This window comes from Sceloporus occidentalis, unplaced genomic scaffold (assembly GCF_023333645.1).
Source record: "Sceloporus occidentalis isolate IW3139 unplaced genomic scaffold, rSceOcc1.0.p SCAF_3, whole genome shotgun sequence".
Taxonomy (NCBI): domain Eukaryota; kingdom Metazoa; phylum Chordata; class Lepidosauria; order Squamata; family Phrynosomatidae; genus Sceloporus; species Sceloporus occidentalis.
In genome coordinates, this window is record NW_028316983.1 from 89,467,383 (window position 1) to 89,475,746 (window position 8,364).

The window sequence follows — 8,364 nt, forward strand, 5'->3', positions numbered from 1 at the left end:
ACTACACGTAAAGCGCTACTCCTGCTATTCTTTAGTAGCAACTTCTCCAAAGCAAAGACAGAGTAGGGCACAAACCACAACATGACAGTTAACAACAAAAATGAACACAAAGTGTCACAAGCCAGCATCATTCACCCCTTTCAGCCACTATAGCAACTATTTCATTTAACCAGGAGCAGCCACAGTATTCTGTAACAGCTGCACTGGTGAACTGAATGGTACCACTTACCAGTAGTCCTACTTAAGCATCATGTTTTTCATAAGAATCAGATACTATTCACCCAGCATGTTATGTAGTATATAGGTTAAGCAGCCGTCACATACCAAATTCTCTGACTTTCCACAAGGGACAATGTATGCATCCAACCAAAGAACAACAGAATTCGACAAGAAACCCCTAATCTATAGCTTATAGCAGGACTGAGGAACCTCTGACTCTTCAAGCCAGGCTGGCTGGAGCTGAAAGGAATTGGAGTTCAATTCCTCAGGCCAAATGTTCTCAAACCTAGTATATACTTCCCTGCTGTGAACCAGGACAGCAAGGCTTTTTAAGGGACAGATAATACAGTGGGCTCTTGTTATCCGCTAGAGTTTAGTTCCAGAACTACCCCCCCCCCCCCGTGGATAACAAAATCCGTCGATGTTCAGGTCCCATTATATGCAGTGGCAGACTAAAATGGTGTCCCTTATATAAAATGGCAAAATCAAGGTTTGCTTTTGGGAATGTATTTATATTTTTAAATATTTCCAAACTGTGGATGGTTGAATCCGTGGATACAGAAGGCCAACTGTACAACAAGGACACTCTGAAGCTGGACTGAGTGAAGCACTGTTTCCTCCTGACATTTCCCCCATATCTCACTGGTAGCTTAAACACCATAACAAACATCAATTAACACACACACACATACACACACAGTGCCCGAACCCTACAATGTTTCACTAATGGTTTATATTGGTCCATTTCATCTCTTTCCGTCACCTATGGCTCTGGAACACGGACAGTCCAGTCAAATCGGTGGCAACCTCATACCGCTCTACTTCTTTCCAGAATAGGTAATGAATTTCTAAAACTGAGCACTGTAAGACAGGAGACTAGACATCGTGAGGGATAGATCTGTTAAACAACAGACCAGACATCATGAAGGAACGAACCATCAGCTGTTTAATATCTCATCACAGCCAAATGGAAGCATGAGGTTTAGAGACCATCAGTGACTAGCAAGTGACCTTCTCTTATTTTCATGCTTGTGGTCTTTCTCGAAGCACCTGTTTCAGTATGAAGGAGGGGGACTGTGGGCATTGCCCTTCCAAATACGAGTTCTGTTCCCCAATTAATTTTTCCTTCAAACCCCAAATTTCTAGCACTGCAGACAGCAAGACACTGAAAGTCACTCACACTTGGACCTCTTACATGAGCTGTGTTCAATTCCCTTGGTAGCCTTGCCTGCCCCTTTTCTTTGGGTACCTAAACTGTAGTCGGCACTCTGTATTCATGGATTCTTCATCCACAGATTCAAGCATTCATAGCTTGAAAATACTAAATATATATATATTAATTCCAAAAAGCAAGCCTTGATTTTGTCATTTGATATAAGGGATATAATTTTATTCTGTCATTGTATTGAGCAATGTCTTGAGGGACTGAGCATCCAGTTGCTTCTAAAATAATGCTCAAAAGGTTTAAATTCAGCATCACTGTTCAAGAAAGATGTGGACAAGCTGGAATATGTCCAAATGGAAGCATGAGGTTTAGAGAGGAAGGCAACCAAAATTGTGAAAGGGGTGGAAACCATCTTGCCCTATGAGGAGAGACTTAAGGAGCAGGGTATGTTTAGCCAGGAGAAGAGAAGGTTAAGAGGTGATATGATAGCCCTGTTTAAGTATCTGAAAGGGTGCTATATTGAGGATGGAGCAAGCTTGTTTTCTGCTGGTCCAAAGAACAGGATCCAGAGCAACGCATTCAAAGTACAGGAAAAAAGACAATCTACCTCAACATTAGGAGGAACTTCCTAAGAATAAGAGCTGTTTGACATTGGAACATACTGCCTTGGAAAGTGGTGGAGTCTCCTTCTTTGGAGTTCTTTAAACAGAGGCTGGATGGCCATCTTTCGAGGATGCTTTGTGAGTTCCTGCATGGTGGGAGGTTGGACTAGATAGCCTTTGGGGTCTCTTCTAATGCTATGTGTCTTTGCTATTCTATTCCATTCTAAGTTACTGCCAAGTTAGAAATTTGGAGAATGAAGGAAAATTTCATTAGAGGGCAGAATTCTTATGAGAGGCCAAAACACTACTCCCAAAACTGTCTGGACCTAGCGTTGCGTAGTGGTTTGATCGTTAGACTACGACTCTGGAGAACAGAGTTTTAATCTTCACTCGGCTTTGTAAACCCAGTGGGTGACCCTGGGCAGGTCACACTCTCTCAGCCTCAGGGGAAGGCAATGGCAAACTTCCTCTAAACAAATCTTATCAAGAATATCACAGGATAGGTTGCCCTTAGGGTCGCCATAAATCAAAAATGACTTGGACGGACACAACAACAATCACTACCACCTATCTGACCTCCATGTGGGAAACAAGATACTATCTTATACAGATCCTTGACCTGACCCTGGGTCCTCTGACACTATACAACCACAGTACTATGCTTCCAGACAGCAGTGTGGTGTAGTTGTTTGAGTGTTCGGCTACAACTCTGGAGACCAGGGTTTGATTCCCAGCTTGGCCCTGACACCCACTGGCTGGCCTTGGGCAAGTCACACGCTCTCAGCCTCAGAGGATGGCAATGGCAAACCCCTTATGAACAAATCTTGCCAACAAAACTCCATGATAGGTCCCCCTTAGGGTCACCACAAGCCAAAAATTACTTGGAGGCACACAACAACCACAACAACCTGTCTGATCTCCATGTGGGAAACAAGAGACTAGCTTATGGAGGCCCTTGACCTGGATCCTCTTGCACATTAGTACTATGCTTCCACTGTAACTACCACAGCCACACCCATTGAATTTTGGGATCTGCAGTTTGCCTGGAGGCCACAGAGGAACTCTCTCTCTCTCTCTCTGGCAAAAAATTCCTCCTTAAATTGCAAATTCTAGCACCCCATCGAGGGAAACATGTGGGGATCCTGTTGTGCTCTATTTATGAAGTGGAAGGTGTTCACACGGGATGCTTCCACACTGCAGAGATAATCCAGTTTAACACCGCTTTAATGTCCATGGCTCCATTCTATAAAATTCTGGGAATGGCAGTTTGTTGTGGCACCAGAAATAATCTGATTTGACACTGCTTTAACTGCTATGGCTGCATGCTATGAAATTCTGGGAAGGGCAGTTTGTTGTGGCACCAGAAATAATCCAGTTTGACACTACTTTAACTGACATGCCTCCATGCTTTAAAATTCTGCAGATGGCAATTTGTTGTGGTGCCAGAAATAATCTAGTTTGACACCACAAACTGCCATGGCTCCGTGCTATGAAACTATGGAGATGGCAGTTTGTTGTGGCGCCAGAAATAATCATCTTTAACTTCTTAAAGTGATGTCAAACTGGATTATTCCTGGTGCCAAAACAAACTATCCATCCCAGATTTCCATAGCATATTAAACCATGGCAGTTTAAGTGGTGTCAAACTGGATTATTTCTGGTGCCACAACAAACTCCCATACCCAGATTTTCATAGCATGGAGCCATGGCAGTTAAATCGGTGTCAAACCAGATTATTCCTGTCTCCACAACCAACTACCCTTCCCAGATTTCTGTAACATATCTGGGCCATGGCAGCTCAAGCGGTGTCAAAGCGGACTATAGGCTCAATTGTCCTGGGATCCTGGGAACTGTAGGTCCAAAACCCACTGCCAGAATTAACCCAGTTTGACACTGCTTTAACTGCCCTATGGGATTCTGGGAACTGTAGTTTTTGTGAAGCGTTTAGCCTTCTCTGTCGGACAGTACAGCATTCCCAGGATTCCCTAGCACTAAGCCAAAGAAGGGCAGTTAAAGCGGTCTCAAACTGGGCTATTTCTGCAGTGTGCCCTGGACCTGTAGTGTTTGTGAAACACACATATATATAGATAGCCCTTCTGTGCCAAGGAGCTCTGGGGCCACAAGGAAATACAGATCCCTGTCGCCACGGGCGGCTAAAGCGGTATTAAAGCGGATTGTTAACGCAGTGTGGAAGCAGGCAGGGTCTTGCCCTGAGCCTCCTCCCTAGGACCCCTCATAACAGAGCCGTGCCCGGGCCATGCTCCTTCGCAGGGGCCTAGCAGCCAGCCACGCCTCGCTCCCTCAGGATGCGAAGGAAGCCCTGCCGCCATTTTGTGGCGGCGCCTCCCTCAGAGGCCGCTCAGCGCTTACCGTCTTCGCCGCCGTGCCTCCTCCGTCCCTCCGTCTCTCTGGGCCACCGAGAGGCCTCTGCTGCTGCTCCTCCTCCTCCTCCTCCTCCTCCTCTCGGCTTATGGCTCCGCCTGGCCTCGGGAAGGGAGGCTGACCAGGCCCCAAACACACCCAGACCCAGTGCTAGGGAATCCTGGAAGCTGTAGTTTATTGTCTCCCCCAGAGCAGTGGTCCCCAAACTGTGCCCTTTATTAAGATACTGTATATAGATAGATATATTTGGACTTCATCTCCCAGAAGCCTCAGGCACCTTGGCTAATAGCCTGGGATTCTGGGATTTGAAGTTCTGTCCCTTTTGTTAGTGTTGTTCCCAGAACTGCTCAGCTGCCTCGAGGGCCTTTAGCTAGAAAGGCAGGATATAGACACATTAGTGATTCCCAAACTTTAGTCCTCCAGGTATTTTGGACTTCAGCTCCCAGAAGGCTCAGCCACCTTGGCCAATAGTCTGGGATTCTGGGAGCTGAAGTCCATTTGGAGAGCCAAAGTTTGGGAAGTGCTGCTTTTAAAAGACGCAAACAAACCCATGCAGCCTTCTTCTGCATCAGGAACATACTTTTAGTTGCTTCAAAACACTTCATTTAACAAAGCCTCTGGTCCAAAATAAGTGGAGGAGTGCCTCCTCCTCTTCCTCGTCCTCTGTCTAGCTGGAATGTTTTTAAGCAACATCAGCAGCACTGGGAGGATAGTGAAGGGGGGTTGAAGAATGCAGACTTTCAGTGTCAGGTTGGAAACAGTGCCTTAAAGCTGGAGCTGGGAAAGATTGGGATTTTGCTCAGTGGTCCCCATACTGTGTCCTTTAAGAGATTTTTTTTTTTTTTTGGGGACTTCAGCTCCCAGAGGCCTCAGCCACTTTGGCCAATGGTCTGGGATTCTGGGAGCTGAAGTCCAAAATCCCTTAAAGAGCACAATCAGGAGGACACTTACCACAATCCCCTAGGGCAGTAAAAGTGGTCTCAAACTGGATTATTTCTGCAGTGTTTTGGACTTCAGGCTCTCCCCTGTTTTCCCTCTAGAGAAGGCTCAATATGTCTCATAAGCACGGCAGTTCCCAGGATTCCCTAGTCCTTAAAGAGATCTCAAACTGGATTATTTCTGAGGTGTGTTTGGGGCCTGAGAGGAGAGGCCTCCTTTGGAAACTCTGAGGGGACCAAGGAGGACCAGACACCACAAAATGAGGGCCTTCAGATGATAAGAAAATAAATAATAAGAATAAAAGCTACCAAACATTCCTAGAACTATAAATTAATGCTTATTGAGTCGTGTTCAAAATGGAGGGTGTTTGGGGAATTCCTCGTGGGCAGAAAATAAAAGCTATCAACGCTTCTAGAAATAAAAGGTCCTGCTTCTTAGTCCTGCTCAAAATGGAGGACATTGGGAATCCCTCCTGGACAGAAAATAAAAGTGAACAGCACTCATAGAACTATAAATTAATGCTTCTTAGTCCTGCTCAAAATGGAGGACATTTGGGAATTCCTCATAAAAAGAAGGCTGAAATTATGTAGGACATGTCCTGGACAAGGAAGATGCCTGGTCGCCCTGTGGTGTGCCTGCAAATCCATTCCAATTTATGGTGACCCTAAGGGGAACCTGTTATGGGTGGTTGTTTTTTTGGCAAGTTTCTTGAGAGGCGCTTGTCACTGCCATCCTTTGAGGCTGAGAGAGTGTGACTTGACTAAGGCCAGCCCATGGTTTAAGCTCAGGGTGACTAGATGTCCTAACCACCAAGGAAGAAAAGGCATCGCAAAATGTAGGGCATTCAAGCTAAAGGAATGATATATCAAAAGAAAGGCTAGAAACAGATATATATGTAAATTAATGGTCAAAATGGAAGACGTTTTGGAATTCATCCTGGACAAAAGGTTGAAATGATGTAGTACATGTCCTGGAAAAGGTGTATGCACCCTTTGCTGTCAGAAAGCTTTGGTGCCACTGCAAACTACAGATCTCGGTTCCATGGCAGTTAAAGTGGTATCAAATGCATTAATTCTGCACTGTGGCAGCAACTATCTCAGGCAGGCACAACTGCTTGAACTGCTTTGTACTCGTACCCATAAGTCACAGCTGGATCAGACTAGATCAGTGATTCCCAGACTTTGGTCCTCCAGATGTTTTTTTAGACTTCAGTTCCCAGAATTCCTGACACTTAACCAATCAAGCTGGGGCTTTTTGGAGATGAAGTCCAAAACACCTGGAGGACCGACGTTTGGGAATCACTGGACTAGATACTCTCACTGGCAGCCCAGAAGCAAAGTACAAGGGCAATATCTCCAAAGAGAATGCAGATACTGCCCTTCTAAGTAGAATATATAGGAAAGATCAACAATGTGTTGCATGTCATGAGAAGAACGGGCACATTTGGCATTTTATGGCTGGCTGCGGATGATGAGTATTATAGTCTAACACATTGGCAGGCATGGATTGAAGAACTGTTTTAGAAAAAAGGGCAACAACACAAAAGGCAAGCAACTATTCTACCTGAAAAGTAAAGATTGTGCTCATCTTGGTGTTTAAAGTGCTCCACTTGAAATCTTTGAAAGGATGTGTTCCCTATTGGACAAGGACTGCCATACATGGTTGCAAGTGGCACCACAAGAAGTCCATTTTGGTCAAAATTCTGCAGTTTCCACTGCGCATGATGAAAGCCATGCTGAGATAGCTCATTTTTGTTGCTCTCAGTTACTTTTCTGTTGCTGTCAGTTACCTTATGTGGTCATGCCACCTATCTATGGATCAGTAGTAACATATTGTACAGTTTACCCCCTACACTCACTGGGGTTAGGGGCACAGGATCCCCGTAAAAGTAAAAAAACGCAAACAAGAAAACACATTTTTTAACCGGAGACAATACGCCCCTAATAATCTGTAGGGTCCTCTAGCAGGGCAACTCTATGGTCAACATCTGCTGGGAGTTGACTACAGAATGGCACTGGAGGACCTACAACACCTAGAGAAGTCTTCTCTCTAGGAATCTATAGCTCCTCCAGCATGACTTTTGGTGGAAGTTGACCATAAAGTCACAGTGGAGGACTTAGATATTCCTAGAGTGAACATATTAATCAAATCTATTAATACTCAAGTTCGCAAAAGTCAAAGCCACAAAAGTGCAGTATCAACTGTATTCTACTACAGGAAAAGTGGGTCCACCTCAACATTAGAAGGCACTTCCTGACAGTAGGACCTGTGTGACAGTGGAATATGCTGCCTTGGAGTGTGGTGGAATCTCCTTCTTTGGAGGTTTTTAAACAGAGGCTGGATGGCCATCTGTCGGGGGTGCTTTGATTGTGAGTTCCCACATGGCAGGGATTTGGACTGGATGGCTCTTAGGGACTCTTCCAACTCTATTATTCTTGTTTTCCTGTCTAAAGAATGTTTAAAGTTTTTTTTTTTTTTTTGCATGCTTTTACTATAGTAATTTGTATATTTGCTCTAAAAGTTTGTAGCTTGTATTTGATGAGAATAAAAACACTTGGCCAATAGATGGCACCATCTCTTTATATAAAGTTACCCTTAGGAACACCAGTCTAACCATCTTGAAAAATATAAATATGGTACGTAAGCAACCAGTGTGGCGTAGTCGTTTGAGTGTTGGACTAGGCCTCTGGAAACCAGGGTTCAGTTCCCAGTTCAGCCAAAAACCCACTGGGTGACCTTGGAAAAGGCAAACCCTCTCACCTTCAGGGGAAGGCAATGGCAAACCTCCTCTGAACAAATCATGCCAAGAAAACTCATGAGAAGGTCACCTTAGGGTCATAGAATAGACGCATAAGAGTTCGAAGAGACCACAAGGGCCATCCAGCCCAACAACAGACATAAGCAACGTCTTTCCTTATCACCAGAAGAGATGGTCTCTAACCCCATAGAACAGGATTTATGGCTCTGTCTGTCTGGAATTGCTATGAAGGATGAATTTCAGCCCATCCAAGCTGAGGCTAAACAATTTATTTAGAGGGCTGAAGCAAACTGCTTCTT

At 44.7% G+C, this 8,364-nt stretch overlaps 1 protein-coding gene across 4 annotated transcripts in view; it reads right to left on the bottom strand.

Moving 5' to 3' along the window:
* GNG12 (G protein subunit gamma 12) overlaps window positions 1-4,554 on the bottom strand; it is a 59,133-nt gene extending 54,579 nt beyond the window's left edge. For 2 of the 4 annotated variants that reach the window (XM_089515411.1, XM_089515408.1), the window contains exon 1: window positions 4,357-4,551. The gene's annotated coding sequence lies outside the window, so the exon portion shown is untranslated. Of the gene's footprint in view, window positions 1-4,356 lie in introns of all 4 variants that reach the window. The other 2 variants (XR_016280486.1, XM_089515412.1) reach the window with 2 other exon arrangements.
* Between the last annotated feature and the right edge of the window lie 3,810 nt (window positions 4,555-8,364).